The 24350-nt window shown below is 39.4% G+C and overlaps 1 protein-coding gene across 2 annotated transcripts in view; it reads left to right on the forward strand.

Moving 5' to 3' along the window:
• The first annotated feature begins 562 nt into the window (after positions 1 to 562).
• Positions 563 to 24350, forward strand: part of FRMPD4 (FERM and PDZ domain containing 4) — a 797725-nt gene continuing 773937 nt past the window's right edge. Inside the window, exon 1 of one of the 2 annotated variants that reach the window (XM_070604452.1) lies at positions 563 to 790. The gene's annotated coding sequence lies outside the window, so the exon portion shown is untranslated. The remainder of the gene's footprint in view (positions 791 to 24350) is intronic. The other variant, XM_070604446.1, reaches the window with a different exon arrangement.

Consider the following 24350-nt stretch of genomic DNA (forward strand, 5'->3'; position numbering starts at 1 on the left):
GGTTTGTCGATTTATGTCAGGTTACATTATAGATGCTCTGTAATGCAGCTGCTCTTAGTTTAAAATTCTTACAACTGGTGAGAAGAATTGCTGGTTTGTAGACGTAATACTCTATTATGCATTTTGTATAGAAAAGTGAGGAGAAATAAAACTATTGGAAAACTACGTCCTTGTCCTCAAAACTTCCAAGCCAGACTGATCACAAAACCATGATTAAAATGAGTAGTAAAATAATAATGTTAACGAAATAAACTCTTGCTTGCTCCCAGAAATCACTCTCAAAGGAACGTCTGATGCTAGTTTTTTAGTTCTATCCTTTAAGATTTTTGGAATCGAGGCTCTGTTTTGGAAATGTCCAGTGTATTTTGTACACCTGAGGGAAGTATTCTAAAGGGGTTTCAGGTGTTGCCAGTTTTTCAGTGATTATCTGGCCGCTCCAAATCCACTACTCTCTGCTGTGCTCCGTTTTTCTGAAAACGGGAGTCTGCAAACCACGTTTTCCTATGCCCGCTTGCTTCCTGTTTCTGCCAGCAGAGGGCACTGGAGAGGGAAGACAGAGGGTGGGAGAAGGCTTCGTCCTGACCGGCCTAGCTTTTCCTGTCCCGGATGCAATGGCACCTCGCCCTGGCGGCGGCAGCTGGTTGCAGCCTACGCCTTCTATCAGCACTTCCAGAAGCAGCCTCCCGCGAGGCGCCCCTTTCCTCAAAGGCCACAGCCTTGGCTCTCAAAGCCCCTCCTCTAGAACCCTGGTCCTAGCAGCAGCCCGGTAGCAGCGCTCCCTCCTCCACAGGTACCAACTGTATAGACATTTTTAAAGTTCTTGATACATTTGCCAAATTGCTTTCCGGACGAATTACTGTGATTTACACTCTCATGGGTTATGTGTGAAAATGCTTCTAGAAAGCCCTCTTCCGTACAATTGTTAGTTAATTCGTCCTTGGCTTTTAGTGCTTTTTACATTTAACTCTCAAATTCAGCGGTTCGCAAATGCTAGTGGAGACCGAGCGGTTGCGACAGAGACTGTGTGACCCACAAAGCCTAAAGCATGTATCATCCAGTCCTTTACGGATAAAGTTCCAAAACTGATCTTGATTTTGAAACATATAACTATTATGCTTGCCTATTTTTTACATTTTCAGAGGGATTTTTCAGTAGCTGTTGTTAAGGTCTATTTTAACACTCATGATTTATTTAGGAGCCGTTTTCCTCCTTTTTTATTGATTATATTTGTCAAAGGTGATCACATTTATCATTTTTCCCAAGAAATTTACTCTTGGATTTATAAATAATGCTATATTTTTCTGTTTTCTAATATATTTATTTTTATGCTTTAACTATTTTCTTCAAACTACTTAAAAAATCATTTTCTAAAAATGTTAAGGTAATTATTATTAAGCCAACCAACCCCCATTTCTTTTAAAGTCACATAATACTAACATTTTCAGCCCCCCAAAATAAAACCAAGTTAAAAACTAAAAGGCACAGATGCATCAAAGCTCAATTATAAAGAATGGAAAAAAATCGTCCCTCCTCCCACCGCCACAGCTAGTTGCCATAATCATTTTGGAGTTTTTTCTTTTAGTCTCCTCTCTGAGGCACGTGTGTCTCAATGGTTAGCTGAAGTCTCTCTGTTCTTTGAGGTTTAAATTAAATTTGCCTGAGCCCTCTTTTCCAGGCGCCATCGAAAGGCGAATCCCCTGCTCCACGTTTCTGCGACGCCAAGGGAACTTTTATTCTCATGTCTGTATCAAATTTTTCTTTCATTGCCTTCCTCTCCTTAAGCGTTTTCTGTTTTTTTCTGGAAGTAGTTATCAACTCTGATCCTTTTATCACTAGTCAAATTGCAAGTTACCTCTCATCAGCAGATTTAAATTCAACTACTATGTTTTTGGTTTCCGTGAAGTCTTTTTTTCTTCTGACCTGTTTTCTGTTTAATAAGATAAGTTAGAATGGGAAAAAATGCTTTCTTCAAAGATGAGATTCGGAAACCCCTGACACTGAGACGGTGGATTTAAAAAAAATCTTTCTAGAGTTTAGAGTGTGCTTATATTTTGTGTCTTATTGCTGTTGCTAGATGATTCTGCTCTCTTAGTCTGATTCTCCACGTCTTGCCTGTAGTTTGAGAGGCATTTTTCATCCAACCTGCTCACACTGCCATCTGAACAGAATGATGTTTCTTGCTTTTAAGATATGAGAAGATGATGGAATTGGCTTGTTTTAGAACTACTTTTAAATATCTTAAGGAAAGTTTCGAAATACTAAATGAAATATCAAAAACCTTAAGTTGAGCTCATTTATTGCTATGTAATGACAAAGGTTGGTGGTTTAAAACAACAATGATTCCTTCTCACCGCCCTGTCAGTTGCCTAGACGGAGCTAGGCACTTCACCACGTGGTGTTGGCTGTGGCCACTCCTGTGGCTGCATTCAGCTGGGAGCTTAGCTGGGTCAGGGACGTCCAAGATGGCTTCACTCAAGACTGGCACCACAGCTGGAGTGCCTGCTATGTCTGGGGACTGGTGGGACCTCTCTCTCCAGCAGAGGAGACAGACTTGCCACCTGGTGACTCTGGGTGCCAAGAGCAAAGCAGAAGCCACCAGGCATCTTCTGCCATATTCTGCTGTCAGAACAGGTCACACGGCCACCCCAGATTCAGGGGAGAGAAAACAAACTCCATGTCTTTATGGAGAGAGCAGAATGCAACACAGCGAGGGGAGGACTCTTCGGCAGCCACATTTGTAGAGACAATCTACCCAAACTTAATGTAAATCCCATTAATTACATTCAGAAAAATAACACACTAGATGTTAAAATTTTACATATCTGGTATTTATTGTGCTATAGGGACAGTGAGGATAAATAATTAAATGTCTAGTGCATCGTTGGTAAAGGACCAGATAATAATTTAGGCTTTGTGGGCCATTCGGTCTCTGTGCAACTACTCACCTTCTGCTATTATAGGGTGAAAGCAGCCACAGACTATATGTAAATGAATAGATAGGGTTTGGTTCCAATACAACTTTTTTTACAAAAATGATTTGGTGGGCAGGATATGTCCTGTGGGCTGTATTTAGCTGTTCTCTGGTCAAGAGAAATAGTGCTTTCCCTGCATTCTAAAGGGATTTACAATTATGTAGGAAGGAGATTTTAGATTCTAATAATACCCTCGTAGACTATCTGAAACTAAACTTAGTATAATAATGATCACATAGTGAGCTTCTACTTCCTATTTTTGAATCATTAACATCGCCCCATGCTAATAGCATCAAGCAACATGTGTGGAATCTGTTTATTACTTGAGAGTGATGCATGGCAGCGCATCCTTTCTCTTTTCTTGATTTCCATTGCCTTTTAGAGTCTATAAAATCACTTAATGACCTCAGAGAAGGGATATTTGATAATGTGAAATCCTATTTGGTAAGCAAAAGGCAAACAGTGGGATAGCTGCTATTTTCCAAATTCATTTACCAGCTTTTTGTTTGCATGATTCCAAATATTTAAGTTCTTGTGTTCTTAATAATGAAGCAAAAGCAAAGTTATGACTTCAAAACCCTCTTGACTACTTTTTGTAGTGACTGATTTTTTTTTTTGACCTCTGCGCTTTTCTATAAAGCCTCAACATCTCATATTTCATCCGTGATACATTAGTGCTTTGTGAAGTCAGTTTGTTGGATTTTTTTCACATCCACACATGTCCATATGGTGTGGAAATTGTGGAGAGTTTTTCATCAGTATGCATACCATTTAAAAATACAAGAGATCCCAGGGAAAATAATTTCCATCCTCAGCACCAAAGATACTTCTTTTCATCTATTTATGTATGTGCCTCATATAAATCAAATATGCCATTCTTCTCATTGCTATAATATGGCTTATATTAAACCCAAAGAGAAGTATTTCTTTTTAAATTAAAATAGGCAAGCTAAACAATATGCAATCTATTAAAAAGTAAATATTTTAAATGTTTTTCAAAATTGTATTCATATTATTGCCCTTTACAACTCTCAGATATTACACTGCAGTTTCATTCTTAATTAACATCCTTCGTTTTCTACCTGCAAATGACACACCAGAATAGAAAAGCTCTTGCTGCTAGCTGGGCTTCCTTTTCTCAGGTACTAACTGACAGGTACTACCAGTCTAGAAGAGCTAATGTCAAAATGCTGTCTTTTGTTGTCCTGTTGTCACATTTTCCGGCTTGTCACTTGATTCAGGCTGTCACCCCATTTCTACCCCCCCCCCACCAGCTGCAGAGGGAGGGGCTTCAGGCATAGTTCCAGGTTGCTGTCCCCTGGGAAGTACAGCAGAGGTTTGGAGAGAGGTGTGTGCCTAATGTGTGCACGGAGGGGGTTGAGAGACCCAGGCATCTCTGGAGAGTTGCTTTTCCTAAGTGCCTGTTTTGTAAGTGTGAAGGGGTTTGTTTAGCTTCTCTTGTGTATCCTTGTCTGTATAGCTCATGTTTGATTCAAATAGCATTGGGTATTCAGTGGCTTCACGCAGACAACGCGTGAAGTGCTTTAGATTGAAAATTTAGACATCACTAGAATAGCAGGTATTGCCTGAGCTCCTCCCACTCCTGCCACAGAAAGCGCCTCTTCTCAGCTTGTGTGCTCACCATAAGTCTCTCCAGGAACTGTCTCAAAAATAAAAATAAATGGAATCCATTTCTAACCTTTGTTTGGAAGTGGGTTTTGCCTTCCTCCTGAGACCTTTCAAATTGATGTTTCCTTTGTATTATCTTTTCATTTCATGATTTTTCTCTTCAACTCTGAGTACTCAGCCTGACGTTTGGCTCCTCTCCTCCAACTGGACAGGATCAGTCCTCTAGAACCCTGCACAGAGCCTGGGTCTCTGAGAAGGACTATTTTTCTTTTATGCTTCCTTGAGGAAAATCAATCCACAGCGACGCACAGACCTTATTCTATTTCATTCACCAGCCAGCTGACTGGCACTTTTTTTATACATACGAAATTACCATGCATTGGGTTAGTTTCTCTAAGCTTCCTTTCAGAGCTATCTCCTTTGATTCTTGTCTTATTTCCTTTTCTGCCATCTGTTGAAATATCTTCTTTAGAGATACTGAAATTGAGTCGTTAAATATGCTTGTGAGACTGATGGCTGATGTGGGTGACTCAAGGCTTGAGAGAACAGTCAAGGATCCACTATGAAACAAAATACAGTAGTCCCCCCTTATCTGCAGTTTTGCTTTCCAGGGTTTCAGTTACCCACGGCCAATCACGATCCAAAAATATTAAATGGAACATTCCAGAAATAATTCCTGAGTTTTCAATTGTGCGCCGTTCTGAGTAGCGTGATGAAATCTCGGGGCCATCCTACTCCGTCCTGCCTGAAACATAAACCATCCCTTTGTCCAGCAGATCCACACTGTACATACTACTCACCCCTTAGTCACTTAGTAGCCATCTCAGATATCAGATCAACTGTTGCAGTGTTGCCCGTGATTTTGTTCAAGTAACCCTTATTTTAGTTAATAATGGCCCCAAAGCACAAGAGTAGTGATGCTGGCAGTTGGGATATGCCAAAGAGAAGCCATAAAGTGCTTCCTTTAAGAGAAAAGGTGAAAGTTCTCCACTTAATGAGGAAAGAAAAAAAATCTTCTCTGAGGCTGCTAAGATCTATGGTGACTTTTATTACATTATATTGTTATAATTCTATTTTATTATTAGTTATCATTGTTAATCTCTTCCTGTGCCTAATTTATAAATTAAACTTTATCATAGATCTGTATGTATACAAAAAAACATAGTGTATGTAGAGTTCAGGACTATCTGAGGTTTCAGGCATCCACTGGGGTCTTGGAACTTTTCCCCCATGGCTAAGGGGAGACTACTGTACCTCTTTTCTTCTATTTTCTAGAAGGCACAGAGTAGTTTGAAAGTGCCAGTAATGAGTTTTTTGAAGACGTAGCAATGGTAATTATTTCATTTCGATTTCCTAGATGACTGTGTAAATTGCTACCTCATAAGGATCTGGGCCTTGGCAGGTGGAAAATGAATACTGTACAACGTGCCATTCACTTTTCAGCCTAGTTTACTTCATAGAAACGTCTATATGCTTTCCGTGGACACGTCACAATATATATTTTTGAGAAATTATTCTTCCAATAGACCGTTCAATACTTGTAAACTGATTGTTTTATCTTTAATGTCTCATTGTAAACAATAATTTTAAGGATATTCTTTCCCCAAGGATACTTTCCTGTTTCCCTGATTTTCTATATTCAAGTGAACCAAATCTAATCTTTTCCTGTGAGGCACCACAAAATTACTGAAAGAGTTAAACACAGATTACCATATGACCCAGCAATTCCACTTCTAGGTATATCCCCAAGAGAATTAAAAATATGTGTCCATACAAAAACTTGGGCACAAATGTTCATAGCGTTATTCACAATAACCAAAAATTGGAAACAATGCAAATGTTCATCAATTGAAGAAGAGTGAACAAATGTGGTGTATCCATACAATGGACTATTACTCGGCCACAAAAAGGAATGAAGTACTGATATGTGCTACAACATGGATAAATCTTGAAAACGTTATTCTATATGAAAGAAGCCAGACACTAAAGAACATACAGATTATATGACTTCACTTATGTGAAGTATCCAGAATAGGCAAATCCATAGAAACAGAAAATAGGTTAATGGTTGCCTAGGGTGAGGAGAAGGCCATAGGTGGGGGGTGGGGCGGGTTGGGCTCTGGGGAGGGAGTGCTAATGGGGACAGGATTTCTTTATAGGGGTGATGAAATTGTTCTACAATTAGATAGTGGTGATAGTTGCACAACTTTGTGCATATACTAAAAACTGCTGAATTGTACACTTTAAACGGATGAATTTTATGATATGTGAATCATATCTCAGTCTAAAACATGCCATGGAAATAAGAATATCTAATCATACCAAAAGAAAGTAGATATATCTGCTTTGCCACTAAAAGCTTGAAGAGTTAGGGCAGGCATGTTGATCATTAAGGTAAAATGGTGAAATGTTTTAAAAACATCTGTTATAAAATTAAGCAATGAGGGGCTGGCCCTGTGGCCGAGTGATTAAATTCGCGCACTCTGCTTCAGCAGCCCAGGGTTTTGCAGGTTCGGATCCTGGGCGCAGAAATGGCACCGCTCATCAGGTCACGCTGAGGCGGCGTCGCACATAGCACAACCAGAGGCACTCACAACTAGAATATACAACTATGTACTGGGAGGGCTTTGGGGAGAAGAAGAAGAAAAAAAAAAGATTGGCCACAGTTGTTAGTTCAGGTGCCAATCTTTTTTTAAAAATATTAAGCAATGAGAAGAAGATATGAGAATTTATTTGCTATCTTCTGCCCAAGTCAAATTTAAGATTATCAGGCTGAATCATTTTTATACCAGTTTTCAAAGATGCAGCTTGCATTTTGCTGCCTTGAACACCGGGTATCAAGCATAAGATAACCTTTTCTATTTTGGTCCAGGATAATTACTGCATGCCTTGGTCATATTAGGTATCAATAAGCATTTGTTAACTGCATGGATAAATCAATGTTTGTTCTTACTATAATGTTTTCTTAAGACGCTGGATGTGTAGGATTATCCTCCCCCTTAAAATGAATGATTTAAGAATATTGTATTTGTCTACTTTAAAGTTTCTCCTTTATTTATATGTATATGCTTAGTCTTCTTTTTCGCAATTTATCTTTTCAGATCAGGATTGAAATAATGTTCAAACATTGTAATTGTTGATTAGTCTCATTTTAATCTGTAGGTTTTCTCCCTCCCTCTCTTTTTTCACCCTCTTGCCATTTACTTTTTGAAGATATTAGTTCTTTGTCTTGTAAAATTGCTCACAGTCTGGATTTTGCCAAAGGCATTTCCGTGGTATTGTTTAACATGTTCTTTTGTACCCTCTAGTTCCTGTACATTAGTAGATAGAACTGGAGGCTTAATCAGATTCAAGTTCAAATTTTTTGACAAGACTATTTCATAGCTGCTGTTGTTACTTTAGTGGTATTTCATGTCTGGTTGTCTGTGTTGTTGTGATGTCAGCTGCTGTTGATGATTATAGAATAGATCTATTAATTCACTGGGGTTTGAAAAATGGTGTTCCTGGTAGCCAGTCTCTAAGATGGCCCCCAATGCTCCCTGCTGCCTCATATTCATGCCTTTGTGTGGTCCTTCTGCATTGTGTCTGGGTTGGTGTCCTGACCAATAGAATACGGGAGAAGTGATGGTATGTCACTTGAGAGTGTAGCTTCTGACTCTCTCTCTCTCAGGCCACTTGCTCTGAGCAAAGCCAGCAGCCATGTCATGAGGACCACTTGGAGAGGAACTAAGGTCATCGGCTAACAGTCCCATGAGGGAGCTTAGAAGTCAAGCCTTCAATGGCTGTAGCCCCAACTGGCATCTTGGTTGCACCTCCTGAAAGATCCTGAGCCCTAGCTCCACCACTCCTAAATTCTTGACCCGTAGAAACTGTTGTCTTAAGCCTCTATGTTCCAGGGTAATTTGTTACTCAGCAAAGATAACAAATTCAGTGTTATTCTTATCCTTTCATTCAACCTTCATTTATTAGCTGGAGTATTTCTATAAAGAGAAACTTTCCTTCAACAACAATTTGATTACTCGGTGGTACTGTTGGTCTAGTTACTCTTTTAATTCTTTTAATTCTGAATTATAATCATACCATATATATGTTTTTGTATAGATGTATATACATATTGTGTAGATGATGGGTGGATGGATAGATAAATAGATTGATAGATAAATTTAAAGAATTTAGAGCATTTTCTTATATTTTTATAGGTTGTCCTGAACATCATATGTTACCGGTGGTATGACATTCCACTGAGTTTATTTAACCATTCCTCTTTGTTTGAAATTTGATTCGTTTCCAGTGTTACTGCTAAAAGCCTATCAGTTAGAAATATTTTTGCGTGAGGCTTTTTATGACTTTAAGATTATTTTATTAGATCAGACTCCTGAAGATATAATTGCTGAATCCAAAATTATGGGCCTTTTTCAGGCCTGATACATTTTTCTAAATTACTTGCCAAAAAGAAAATACAGTTTCTACTGGCACCAACAAAATCTGTGTGGCCATTTCACTGCATTCCTGTCAGGCATCTGTGTTATTTATCCATTCAATATTCATACAACAAACATTTGTAAAGTGCCTACTATGTGCTGTTCATAAAAAAACTCAATTTCTTTACTTGTCTGGTCCAATAGTATCTCACAGATTTTGTTTGAAATATTTTATATATCCTTTTCAAATATCTCAGTACCTCTTCTTTTTTACCCTCTGAGTCAGGCAGGTATTTATTTGTGTCTGCTCACCGCCGCCAGCCTTGCAGTCTACTCCCCTGAACCTTTTCTCTCCATCTCTCTCCTACTTCATTTATTTTATTTCATACAGCCTGGGAAGCCAGATCACCATCCTTGTTAGGACAATGAATTAAAATGAGGTGACTTTGACTCATCTACTGCCACTATTCATTCTTGTAAATGGAAGTGTAAATCCTTTGTTAGGCCATATTTTATTTAGCTTGATTTATTATTTTTCACAAGAATAGCTTTCCCTGAAAGTCCTGAAGAGAGAGTAACTTTGTAAAGATGCAACAAGACATTTTCTAAGAAAGAATCTTTTGTAACATAGACTGTCATCCCCTAAGCTAAAGAGACATGGACTAGTTTCTCTTTTAGCAACATCTCGGGTGATAAATTGAGAGCAAAGATTAGATTCCTTTAAAATCAGTATCTCATCGATTACATCTTTAAAGGAACCAGCAGTTAATTCAAGACCAAATCACCAAGTAGATTTGTTTCTTTTGAGGGGCTGCCATTTGGGTGGTTTCAAGTTCATTTTAGATAATAACTATCCCCTCCTCCATTCTAAGGGAAAGGTAGAAAATTCGTAAAGTCAGAAGAGTAGAAAGAGGAAAATAGCCATTGCCTACAGCCCCACCACCCAAACATAATCACCACCAATATTACAACTTACATCTGTCATGCAGGTGGTTTCTCCGGCTGCCTACGAGTCATGTATCAAGATTTGGGATTAACCGTATGTTACACAGTATGGGATAAGGCATAGGTCCCATAGGGAAAGGGTAGACTTATATAAGACCAGGGTTGGCAAGAGACAAGAGGCATGGGCACCCCATCCTCCCAATATTCCACAGAAAGGAGTGCAGAAGTCAGGGTTTTTTGCTGTATATGCACTGGAGATCCATGTCCTAGTGGAGTCACTCTGTCCCTCGTGAATTTTCATTTTCATAGGAGAACATGACAGTGACCATGTCAAGGGTTGAATAATCCAAAAGTTGGCGCTGGGAAGTCTAGATTTGGGTGAAGCATGTTTGCAGGGCTTGTCTGGAAATGCCAGCAACCCAGGACCCAAGGCCTTTGGAGTCCATGGGAACTTATGGCCCCTTCTGTCTCAGCAAGGGAGCTGATGGGCCGATGGAAAGCTAAGTTCAGGTGAGGCCCCTCTCACTGGGAGAAGGGATGGAAGCATCTTTCTTTCATAAAGCATGATCCCAGCTGGGGGTGGGTGGTAGGCTCCTGGGTTACTCTTGTACCCTAATTTCCTTTTAACTGGTTGTGTGCGTTTGCCTATTTATCTGTCTCTCTATACACACACACAAATACACATACACACATATTCTGCACAGTTTCCAAAGTGAATTCTAGTTCACTTTCAGGCACAGAGTTCTTCAGACTACTTCCATAGTTGTAAGCATCCTATCAATTCTGCTTTTAGCATGCTCTTAACTTATAATAGTTTTTGCTAATGTTATAGTCTTATTTTTTAATTAAAATAGCAAATAATCATCTTTAGGTGTAAAAGTTTTTGTGTGTTTCTGAAAGGTAAGCACAATCCAATATATGAAAACTTGATTTATTCGTACCTTTCCAGGGACAGATCTTTTATGTCAATCAAGCCATACATTCTGTCAGTTTCTATTTCTATCATCATATCTGGCTACTTCTCAGCTCTTGGGGATAAAATGAGAAGGAGTGAGGTCCAGGCTGTGGCTTCTTCATTTACCTCAGTTTATTTCATTCAAAATTGGGATTTTTCCGTGGGGAAGCAGGAGGTAATTATAAGATCATTATATGATTTCTATTTAATCCCTCACACAGAGAGAACAAAGCATGGCTGAATTATCTGGCAGGAGATTTTAGAAATTTAGAGGCAAGGTCAAGGAGCAAACCTTGGCTAAGTGCCCCCTAAAATGTCTGCTCGTGCAATCTGGCTAGGGGCTTGTGCCAAGAGGAGGGGAAGAGAGGAGAACCACCATTAGTTTAGCACCTGCTGGGCCAGAGCTTCATACACGTGCTCATTTAAGCCCCCAACAGCTCCTGAAGGGGCCTGTGTCCCCGTTTAGCTGACAAAGAGACCAAGACACAGAAAGAACATGTAGCTAATAAGGGAAAAGCAGGAATCTGAACCCAGATCTGTCTCCCAAAGACCATGTATTTCCCACTCCCAGGGCCCGTGGTACCGAATCATGGGCTCCATCCTCCACAAAAAATTACTAAAAATTTTATTTCACTACTGTTTGGGCATAAAGACAAATATAATCCAGACTGGAGTCGTTGTTATATATATGTTTTTATTTTATTCTTTTTTTCTTCTGATTCTAAAAGAAATTAAAATGAAAATACTTTTTGTGGGCCTTTAAACATCTTGCAGGCTGTGGGCCCTGGGCTTATTGTGCCTAATGGAGAAGTTGGCCCTATCCACGCTAACACAATTCTTCTTACCATTTCTTTGTTTTATAGGAGAAGGGAAAGTAAAGGGAAGCTAGAGCTTTGAGGTCAAAAGAAGTGGAATGAGTCATAGAAACAGAATATCTAGTACTAAGCAGAGTTTTAAAGGCATTGTGATCAGTCGTTTTTCAAAATCTTTCTTTAGTGTTGGCACCCTTTATTGTATAAAGATGAAACCTTTTTACAATGCTATGTCAGTATATAAAATTGGTCAAAGTGGGCAGATGCTAGAGCTCTCATTCCCAGCCGCCCTCCCATTCTGAGGGGCTCTTGAGGGACCTTCGCTGACCCTTAAGGTGCAGTGGAACATAATCTGAAACCTCACCTCTTTCCCAGGGAGTTCAGTGAGATCCAGAGAAGCTGAGCTGCTCGCAGTTGCTCAGCGGTTCGGTAATAACACTTGGACCCAGGCCTGGGTATCCGGACCCTGGGCCGGGGCTATTTCCACTAGCCGCCTCCTCCGCTTACGCCTACCTGGGTCCAAAAGGTCACAGCCAAATCCAGTTGTGAATCCTCTAAACATGATTCAACTGAAAATATGTGAAAATAATGGTAAGTCGGCAACCTTCCCTTCATCTACAGATGACTTTTGAAACTTTAGTTTCCTGTTCACTTAACATGTTGCTTTGGGACCAGGCAGCTGTGCCGAGTCAGGCGCAGGAATCGCAACCGCCCCTGTCCGTACTGTGTGGAGGCTTTCTGAGGGCTCCCTACTGCCCGAGCCCTGACCATCTGATGTGGAGGAGGTCTCCAACACACTCTTGTGCAGTGGGGTCTCATAGACAGAAGCTAGTCCCAACTCTGCTGCCAACCCTCCCCTCTGATCTTTAGGTGCCACGGCCACCTGGCAGGTTTCCCTGAGGATAATGTATGTGGTGGCTCAGAAAGCAGTCCAAGCAGGGTGCTCTCTGGTTGTGATGTGGGAGTCACAGATAGGGTCACAATCCCTTGAATGATAGGTTTTGCTTGACAAGTGTGCTACACATAGTAGCTGATTAATTAATATTGAAAATGAAGGAAAGAATGAAAGGTGAAGACATTCAAACACCAGGAGAGGTTTCGAGTTTTTTGGGAGGTCTCCTTTGGGCTTGAAGCTCAGGCCATCAGGTCTTCCTCATCCTCCCTGTGATGGTTCCAGCTGCCCCTGTAAGATTTGTTTCTGAAGATCTTGGGAATAACGAAAAGCTGGAGAGGAAGATACCTCATCTAGGGAAGGGCAGAAGATTCTAGAATGTGAGTACAGACTCACACAAGTTCCTCCATGTTACCCTTCTGTCAGTGCCAGTTCTGCTCTGGGCTTCATTGTCTTCTGCATCTGGAGGCTTCTAAGGAGTTAATGAGGTGTGAGCTTCAGAAAGTATAGACATTCAAATCCAACTCTGCTGGGTGACCTTGGGCAATTTCTGTGATCCCTTGAAGCTTCAGTTTCCCCTTCTCTACTATGGAAAACAATGATGCCTATCTCACATCATTGCTGTGAAGATCAGTTGTGATAATATCTAAAATAATACTGAGTAATCTTTCTCCTGGATATTTCTCAGGGAAATTCTCACACAGATACATAAGTTACATTTTTGAAGATGTTCATCATGACGTTTATAGTAGCAGAGTGTTGGAAACGCCACCACTGGTGGCAGTGGGGGAGGTTATTAGTAAACTGTGAAGAAAGCATACTCTGGGATATCTCTTACCAATTAGAAGGAGCATACTGGATTTGCACACAGCAACATGGGTAGATCTTAAAAACGGTGCTGTGTGGGGAAAAAAGAAAGAGACTGATATGGGTTTAGAGCCCAATGCCATACATGTAACATAAAATACAGGTATCCAAACACACCCCTAAATGCTATACAATGTCATGTACAAATAAAGGGATACATATCAAATATATTAGAATGGTGGAGTAGGGGAATGAGGATGGAAAATAAATAAGTAAAACAAAATCAGATCTTGTAGAGTCTAATGATGAAAATGTACCGTAAACCAGGGAGTCTGATTGCTTCAACCCTCTGCATCTGAAACCCCAAAATAAAATTGCTTAGTAGTGAGCCAGTCACACAGTAGGCCTAGTTATATCTAACTAGTTATACCTGACTAGTTATACCTAACTCTGGAGCAGGATTTCTCAATCTCAGCACGATTCACATTTTAGACTGGATCGTTCTTTGTCATGGGGAGCTAGCCTAGGCATTGTAGCAAATTTAGCAGCATCCCTAGTCTCCAACAACTAGATGCCAGCAGCATCCCTTCTCCAGTTGTGTCAATCCAAAATATCTCCAGACATTGCCAAATGTCCCTAGCAGGGCAGAGTCACTGCTGTTTGAGAACCACTGACTTAGAGAGTGGTGATAGAGAAACTGAAGATGGGGTACCAGAAAAAGTCTTACTGCTATGTGCTGGGTGAAGGTGTAGCTCAAAAATCTGTATTTGTTATGAAAAAGGTATGTCCAGGCAGAGAAGCAAAGAAAGAAAGAAATAGGAAGAACAAAGTATCAAAAACAGTCAGACCTCCGTACCACTGACAAACCAGTTTTCTTTTGAGGGTATTCGCCATTGGAAGACACAAGCATATTTCATTTGTAACAAAGTTAAGAAAAAGCACTTCCTCATTATTAAGGTGTGTGTACATACATGTGTATACACATACACATATATGATTCCTCCTTCACTTAGTCATTCATAAGAAGATAGTATCCTGAACGTTCTTGTTTCTTCCCCTGTTGGTTCTGGGTATGGTGAAATATTATACGTTTCTTCTTGAGTCATCTTCTGAACAGATAGTCCGTAATTTGGTAGAGTGAAAGATGATTAATTCTTCAGGAGAAATTTAGGAACTTTCTATCCTATAGTGAGTGTTCAATAGATACCAACTAGACAACATCTGTGACTTTGTCTGCTCTGTGGTATATATTTTAATGCATTCTTGTGTCCCTTGTAGTCTGTCAGTTGTAATTTATGTCCCTTTGGAAAGGTAAATCTTACATTTAAATATATTATTAGCATCTCTTGAAAACATCTGTTTTGTAAATATCCCATCAAGTCTGTTTCCACAACATGTTTACGATCAAATTGGAAGATGTTAGAAGAGGTAAGGAAAAGGGGAATAAGGACGTTACAGGTTTCTAAAACTCTGGCTTGTGTTAATTGAAAATGAAGGTGCTTTGATTCCCCTTGTCATTTTGATGTATCTCTGAATTTTTGTGAGCGGATTTTCTTTTAAGCTTCAGAGATTACAAGCTATGCAATATTCCACCTCAGCTGCTGTAATTGAGTAGCCACATCTTCCATTTTAACAGTGCAGTGACTAGGGTGAAAAATAATAGATTGAACTTCAGTCTGTTGCATTTCAGCCTGAGACAAAAGAGTTTCCTTTGAGTGTCTATGTTTCTCTTTGACATCAGTGTTTTCAAGTGTGATGCATACTTAATTTTGCAGAAACTATTCTTTTTGTTTCAGTCTATGAAGACGTGCTACTTGGGTTTTGCTGTAAACTAAGGTTAGGTCCTCCACTCAGATAGATGGGTAGAAGACCAAAACAAGACCTCTTTATTTTTAGACAATAAGTTAGCTCAGGGTCAATAAATGTATCTGAAAGAAAATACTTTTCTCAGTTAACAGAAAAACATGTCATTTTCCTGATCCAGTCCTTTATTTACGAAAATCCATTATTATCCCATGAGTATGTCTGTAGAACTACAACATTTTAAAGAAAATTTCCCTTCAGATATATACCTAAAAAAACACCAAATTGAGGAAAAAAGATTTCAATGTATCAAAATTCCAGTGTGAGCTGCCTGCCTAAAGTGTTGTATAAGGTGGGGATTTTCCTAACTACATTTACAAAATATGAAGAATTGATTTACAAATTTGGGATAATGTAAACCTGCTAATCTTTGACTTCTTTAAACTTTTCTCAGATATTAAGCTTTCTCATCAACATATTCCTACTTGTTAAACATCATTTCTCAACCTTCATCAGGAGCACATCCAGAGTGATCAGTGATAGTGGAGTGATGGCCCCGTACCTGGATGAGTGATGGCCCCGTACCTGGATTGGGGTTTGTAATCTGCAGGATGGAATGTGGGATGCTCAGAGCCAGGTGGTCTATTAAGGTCCAAGCCAAGGTGGCAGCTGAGGTTCAAACTCCTTGGCATTTCCTTCAAACAGCAGGGCCAAAGGGTTAGAGATGAAGTAGGCAGAGGTCAAGACTTCACAGTTCAGAACCCAGTAAGGATAAGATTAGAGGTTTGGGAGAATGAAGAAACCACTGTAAGCATCCCTCCTTGCATGTTCTCGAGTTGTCCTCCAATCCCGGTTCATGGATATATGCCACAGTCTAGGGAGAGGGGACTGAAATCTGTCTTTTTTCAACTGATGGAGAGCCCCCATGCGCTGCTGAAAATCCGGGAGGCCTGTTAGGATTGTCTGAGGGGGTTACTGTAGAGGCCTAGGGGGCCACAGCCGCCTGGACACACAGCCCCATAGCAGACTACTAAGAGCTGCACGGTTGTCATGATACAACGCAGGCATAAGCTGTCACGGTGTGTGAGGCCAGTGAAACTACATTGTTGAGTATAGGTGAGCTGCGAAGAATGCTGTTTGTTCTTTTTCACATGACCTCGCGCCTGCATGCTCTCCATGCTGTTACAGCCCACAGAAATGTGCAAAACATTAACTTATTTTCATTACATTCTGCCTCTTTTATAGAAGGCAAACATTAGTAAAACAGTGTTAGAACAGTTGCCATAATTTCTTAAGATGTTGCTCTATTTGGAGCCTTTGAAAGAAATCTAGCTTACATTCTAAAATCTAGACTGTCCTATAAAGATTCTGGAAAATTTCTTATGAATGGGGAAAACACAAACAATGTATGTTATCCATGAGGAAGAAATTTCTATTGAGGCATAATGTACAGGCAGTAAAATGCAAAGATCTTAAGTGCACAGTTGAGTGAATTTTGACAAAGGAAAATATCTGTGTACTCATCATCTCAATATGGAACATTTCTATCGTCCCAGAAAGTTCCTTCATGGCCCTTTCCAGTTAAATCTACCTCCAGTTTTTCCATCCCCAACCCCAGGCCACCACTAGTTGATTTCTTCAATATAGAAGTTTTGTTTGTTCTAGAAATTGATATAAATAAAACCATACAATATGTACTCTTTCACATCTGGCTTCGTTCACTCAACATACAGATTTTGAGATTCATTCATGTTGTTGCATGTATCAGTAGTTTGTTCCTTTTTATTGCTGAGTAATATAACATTGTATGAATATACCACAATTTGATTATCCACTTGCTGGTGGAAATCTGTTTCCAGTTTTTAGCCACCATGAATAAAATTCCTATGAACATCTACCTATAAGGAATACCTAGGAGTAAGAGTATGGAAACTTTATAAGGATGTGTCAAACTCTTCTCCAAATATGTTACATACCATTTTACACCTCCACCAACAATGACTGAGAATTCCTGTAGCTCCACACCCTAGCTACCACTTATTAATTCTAATCTTTTCATTTAAACCATCTTACTGGGTTTGTAGTAGTCTCTCCTTGTAATTTAATTTGCATTTCCTGATGACTAATAATGCTGAGTATCTTTGCATGTGCTCATTGGCCATCTATCATCTTCTCTTGTGAAGTGTGTTTTCGAGTCCCATTAAAAATATTAAGTTGTTTGTCTTTTTACTATTGATTTATAGTACTTCTTTTTATCACCTGGATTCATATACTTTGTCATGGATTATGTATTACAAATCTGATCATAGTCTGTGGCTTGCTTTTTCATTTTCTTAATGGTGTCTTTTGGTGAGCAGAAGTTTCTGATTTTGATGATGTGCAATTTATCACTTTTTATTTTATGGTTAATGCTTTTTGGGTCCTGTTCAAAGAAATCTGCTTACTACAAAGTCAGGAAGATATTTTTCTCAAAAAATTGTACATTTTTTGCTTTTACATTTAGGCCTATGGTCCTATGAAGGTATTTCTTATTTATATACAAATCTGTGTGGGACATGAAAAACAATTTATATGACAAAACAGCTCTTTGTGAAAATAATTGCATGCAAAACATATGTCCTAAAAATAAGTTATTCATAGTGGCCTATTAAATTGCAATCATGTATTAGTAAGCAAGTGATTTAGAAAATCAGCTGTCTTTCATTCTGCTGGGAGAGCTTGCTAATTAATGTAAAACTCGATTTGTAATAATATGGGAAAGATTATCTAGTTGAATTCGGTTTTGCTGACAAAAGAATGTGCAGGTTTCTACATGCATTTCTTTTACACAGATGCATTTCGCAATTTGAAATAATTTCTTATCAATGGCATATTGTCTCTAGAAATAGTTACGGTTTTGGAAAACCTCTTTCCTCAGCTTTCATGCAGAACTCATCAGCCCTTTTCTTCTATGAGAGGCGCGTGGTGAACCCTCCAAGAGGTGCTGAGGATGGTCTTTATCAGCAGCAAGGCCAGCTGTTATAGGTGACCTCCGTCTCTATTTCCAAGCAGAAACTCCGGAAAACTTCAGTTTGCAGATTCCTCCCTCCCTTCCTCCTTCCATTTATCAAAGATTTATGAAGCACCTCTGATGTACCAGGGTTAGTAGACATAATTAGAGGAACACCAAGGATGCTTCTTGATCATTAAATGCAATTTTCTTCTTATTTTTTACCTATATGAAATATTTGAATAAATGTCAGTCAAGGTTCTCTAGAAAAATAGAACTAGTAGGATATATGTGTATGTACATGTTTATGTGTATGTATGTCTGTGTGTGTGTGTATATATATGTACATACATTAAAGAGATTTATTTTTAGGAGTTGGCCCACATGATTCTTGGGCTTGGCAAGTTTGAAACCTGTAGGGCAGCCTGGAAGGCTGGAAGCTCAGACAGAAGTTGATGTTGTAGTCTTAAGTTCTAAATGTGTAGGGTCGGTCAGCAGCAGGCTAGAAACTCAGGCAAGACTTCTCTGTTATAGTCTTAAGGCAGGATTTCTTCTTCTCTGGGAAACCTAAGTTTTTGCTCTTAAGGCTTTCAACTGATTAAATAAGGCCCACCTGCATTATGGAGCGTGCTCTCCTTTACTTGAAGACAACTGATGGTAGATGTTAATCACATCTACAGAATACCTTCACTAAACTAGTGTTTGACCAACCAACCAACCGTTACCTAGACACATTGACATAAAATTTAACCATCATAATAATATTTAGCAGATTCTTGAATATGAGGTTATTTGGAACCAAAATATTTTATAATAAAGTCCAGTTTTTCAAAAAGCAATACAATTTATCACAAATCTTGTGATAGAGGACTGCATACATTCAAAGCTTTGTATAATAAAAATATCTATTTCTACTTACTTGAAGGTAAACAATGTCTGCCATAGGCATAAAGTTGTGGCTTAATTTCTATAGAAATGATAAAGGGGGGGTAGGGTTCTTTCTCTTAGATCCAGGCAGCAAATATACCTACCCGTGGATAACCCAAGCCTTATCTTTTCTTCTGGAAGTAAAGCTGAAGTGTTGACCTGTCTGATGAAAAACAAGACTCCTGAATTCCGTCTTGGTGCTTGAGCTCATTCTCCCTCACCTCTCTCCCCTAGCCCCAGGGATCATCAAACTCCATCTTGTCTGTGAAACCAATGCTTCATCTTAGAAAATTTTTTTCTCCAGAGATAATGCCACCCCATGGGCTAGCTGGAGATCACCAGGGCTCCCTCCTGGGCTCCTTTCTCTACTCTTAGTCCCTAGGGGACTTTATCCAATCTCATAGTTTCTGCTACTGATGATGATGTTGATGACTTGCAAATTTACAACTCTAGCCCAGACTTTTCTCCAGCCTCGCAGGCTCAAATTTGTAATGTGATACTGCCCTGTGATTGTCTAAAGAGCATCTAATGATTCTGGTACCCAATTCCAGTGTGTGTGTGGAGGGATTTTCCCCACACCACCAAGCAATTCTCTGACACCAGCTGGATGTCCTGTGATTCAACTCAATTCTGACACTACGTACCTGGAGATAGCATCAGACTCCACAGGTTAAGGGCTCAGTCCTACAAGACTGCCCCCTCCTCCCACTTCAGATGCCAGTCACAGTCCAAGTTGTCACCTGGGCTTCTGACCAACCCACTTGACTGACACGCTATCGACCAGAGGTTTCAACCACCCCCTCCTCGGACTCAATTAATTTGTTTGAGTGGCTAACAGAACTCAGATAAACATTTTACTTACTAGAGCACTGGTTTATTATAAAAGGATGTGAGTCAGGAACAGCCAGATGAAAGAGATGCACAGGGCAAGGTATGTGGGAAGGGGCTCGGAACTTCCATGCGCTCTTCCTGCATGCCATTCTCCCCGAATTTCCAAGTGTTCACCAACTTGGAAGCTCTCCAAACCTTGTCCCTTTGGGTTTTTATGGAGGCTTCGTGGCTTAGATATGATTGATTAAGTCATTGGCCATTGGCGATTGATTCAATCTCCAGCCCCTCTCCCCTCCCTGGAAGTCAGAGGTGGAACTGAAAGTTCCAACCCTCTAATCACATGGTTGATTCTCCTGGCAACCAGCCCCCATCCTTAGCTGTAGTCCAAAAGTTACCTTATTAACATAACAAAAGACATCTTTATTACTCTCATCTCTTAGGAAATTTCAAGGGTTTTAGGAGCTCTGTGCCAGAAACAGGTATGAAGACCAAATATACATATTTCTTATTATAAATCACAGTATCACAGCATCTCAACCTTCACATATCTAAGAGAAAATTACGGAAGTTTTTCTTCAAATATCCTCCCACTCAAGTTTTCCTTAGCTTGGTAAACAGTAACAAACCACCTGGTTGCTCAGGCAAATATCCAGGCATTATCCCTGATTCCTTTCTTCCCTTCCAAGAGTTACAATCCATCACTAAGTCCTGCCAGTGTTACTTTTGGAATATATCCTGATCTGTCTAGGTTTGTCCATCTCCACTAATATCACCCTGGTCCTGGCCACTATCATGTCTCGCCTAGACCACCAAATACTTTCCTAACTCTTCGTCCTGCTTCTGTTTGTGCCCCGACTCCATTCTCCAGTTGCCTGTTATTTTAATAACTATGGTACTGTGATTTTACTAGATAGTAAGGATATGAAAAGACTACAGGGTTCACTCAAATCTTTAGAAGTAGAGGAGAAGGTATTCAGTATCTTCATGAGCTGAATATATTGAAAACCTGATCATTTAGATTTGGGGAAGGGCTTTCAGTAGCAGACTCAAGAATCAGATTACATGGAGTCGAGCTGTGAGACCACCCGTGTAGAGAGCATTAACTTGTCAGCTATAAAGACAGTTCAGTGTGGCCCTTGAGGGTTGTGTGTGAGAATCTCATAGAGGCTGAGGGATGGGCCTCTTTTCAGGGAACTAGATAACAAGCCCAAACATCAGCTAGGGAGGTGACGCAGCATTCTCAGGGGATGCCACGCTGCTTGAATGAAAACATTAGGATGCTCAATGCTTAAGGAAACAGTTGCGTGTCCTTAGTGGATAAACATCTTTTAATCCTAGGAAAAGTTAAAATTTAGAAAAAAATTTAAGAGACTCAAAACTATAGCATTATTGTGTTTAAGAATAACCTATACATATTTGGTATTTTAGCTGTTTTTAATGTTTAAGAGGATTTGCCTATTAAAATAACCAGTCAGCTTTGTGATACCAATTCAAAAATGCATATTTGAGTTATTGATTTTAACTTGTGATTTTAACTTGAAATCTTATGAAGTTTATAAGCAATATTAGAAAAGTCAGGAAAACTTAAGTTTATCAACATATTCACAAATTTAATCTGTTAGATTTATAAATATTACTTTAGTACTTGGGAAGGTTTGTTACACAATTGAAGCATGTAAAAAAGGAATAGAATATATTAGAATTTTAAATGCTGTTTAATATTACTAAAGGAAGTCTAATCAACTATATTGGTAGTGGGAACAAACATTAATTAAAGATTCCCCAAGAGTGATTATTAAAATTTGGTAGATTTATAAATACAATAATATGATTAGTAAATTGAATGTAAAAGCTGAGAAGAACTAGTTTTTGAGTCGGAAACTTTACTAAATTGATTACTTTTTAATCTCAAAGGTAATTTTAAATACTATTTTTTTTGTGTGTAAAAACTGAAATGAGAAAAAGCCAAAAATATTTATTGACATTTAATAATTAACCTTACTGCTTTCGAGTAGTCAGGAGCTATCCAAGGATTATGACTCAGCTCTTAACATATGTATGTGAACCAGAAGGCTCGCTAAAATGGCCCCTCCTTCCAACAGAGTCATTTGGAAGGACAAATACCTGCAGTAATTAAGGAAGCAGATTTCTAGAAGTTTGCTTACTGCTTCTAATCAGCAAATAGTCAGAAATGTTGAGGTTGAGTCTTGGAGTGTCTTGCCATACTATTAACAAGTGTTTTTTTTTTTTAATGATGAGAAAATAATAACTTGTTTAGCCCACCCAGTAATTTATAAAGTAAGCACTATTATTCTCCTCATTGTCCAAATGAGGATGGAGAGATGCATCCTCAAGTTTACGTGGCTTGCTAAAGTACACCGCAAAGAGTGGAACTGAGATTCACCCTCAGGGCTCCAGAGAATGAGATATTACCTGTCTGGCTTAAAATTTCTTATTGTATTGAGTACGAAGCAAAAATACAGAAGTAGCTGATTAATCATTGAACAACTGGAAACCCCACCTGTGCAGAGTTGTGGGGTCATTAAGTTCCAGTCCTCCTACTTCTCAGCTTAACCTTTCTGTGCCCTTTTTCCTAATTCTTTAGAATCTGTCATCATTTCCTTGCATGAGAAGGTTAAGTCTGTGATCTGAGTCCCCCCACCTATTGGCTGGTGAACTTTTCCATTTTGGGATGTATCAGTGTTTATTTCCATTGTCATTTTCATTTGTTGTCTCTTATCTCCAGTTGTGACTTTCGCCTCAATATTAAAATAATTCCAGCCTTCAGGATGCAGGTGGATAGATATTGGTGAAGCAAAATTGTTCGTAAAATCTCAGATAATCCCTTGTTTCCTGCCAGAGGCTCTTCTAGCCGGTTCCAAAGGCCTGTTTCTGGACCTCTTGGCAGTTGTCAAAGGGTGGAAGGTCTGTGTTACTTGTCAGCTTCTTACAGGAAATGGAGTTTGTCTTAGGTCTACCAGCAAGCCCGCTCTGGTCTTTGCCTCTTCTCTCTTGCTTTATGTGATGATTTAAAATATGTCCACAAATTCTTTGACACATTCTTCAAAAAGTAGAGCCTAATTTCTCTCCCCTTGAATGTGGCCTTGACTAAATGTCTTGCTTCTAATAAATAAGGTGGAAGTGATAATACATGACTTCTGAGACTGCATCATAGCAGGCATTGTGACTTCCTCCTTGCTCACTCTTGGATCATTCACTCTGGAGAAAGCAAGCCATCCTGCTGTAAGGGCACTCAAGTAGCCCTATGAAGAGGTCAATGTGGCAAGGAACTGAGGCCTCCTGCCAGTAGCCACCATCAACTTGTTCACCATATGAGCTATTTTGGAAACAAATGCTTCAATCTCAGTCAAGCCTTCAGATGACTGTAGCCCAACCAGTCCCATGACTGCAATCTCATAAGAGACCCTGAACCAGAACTGGTCTCCTAAGTTGCTCCCAAGTTCTTACCCACAGAAACTGTAAGATAATAAATGTTTGTTGTTTTAAACCACTGATGTTTAAGGTAATTTGTTATGTAGCAATAGGTACCTAATATACTTTCCTTGGTTGGACCCCAATCCAGGCATCTCCACATACTCACTCCTAAATTACTCCTCCTCACAGGGACTTACTCAAGGCTCCTAAGAACATATCTGTTCTTTCCCATCACCTTTGAACATCTCACATTTAAGATAGTATTTGTATCACAAACTCCCTTATGTTATTTCTTAGACTGATTCTTACATGATCAATGCTATATTTTCTTCTGGTATTAAAGCTTTAAACAATGTAGCATGTTGTTGGAAATCTTTCTCATTCTTCAGAGGGGAATTCCTATAATTTTTGGGTAGTTTTAATGTATTATGTCTATTCCATATTCTCCTTCTGCACGTTAAGAGTTGACGGACATGACTTCACTCTGATAAGGCCACTTGGACCTGAAGGAGACACATCCTCCTACTTTGTGGTCTGTGGTTAAGAAAGATGAGTAGATACGTCATATGCTGTATGCTACAATTTTAGATCAGTAGTATTCAACCCTGGGTATACATTAGAATCACCTGGAGAGCTTCATAAAAATTTAAATCAGCACCTCTGTTGGAGTGGGGGCCAGGAATTTATATGTTTTAAAAGGCTTCCATATGCCTCTATTAGGCAGCCGAGGTTGGGGACCACTGGTTTGGGTCATACCCAGTGTAGATTTCAGTCCTTCAGTACTAGTTCTAAAGAAAGCACAGTGCTGGTGGTTCTGCTACTAGTTAACTATGCCATCTGAGGAAAGTCACTTTACCTCTCTGAACATCCATTTTCTGGAATAGAGTAGTGGTTCTAAACCTTCACTACAAAACAGGAGAGCTTTAAAAACA

Source organism: Equus przewalskii, chromosome X (assembly GCF_037783145.1).
Source record: "Equus przewalskii isolate Varuska chromosome X, EquPr2, whole genome shotgun sequence".
Lineage (NCBI taxonomy): Eukaryota > Metazoa > Chordata > Mammalia > Perissodactyla > Equidae > Equus > Equus przewalskii.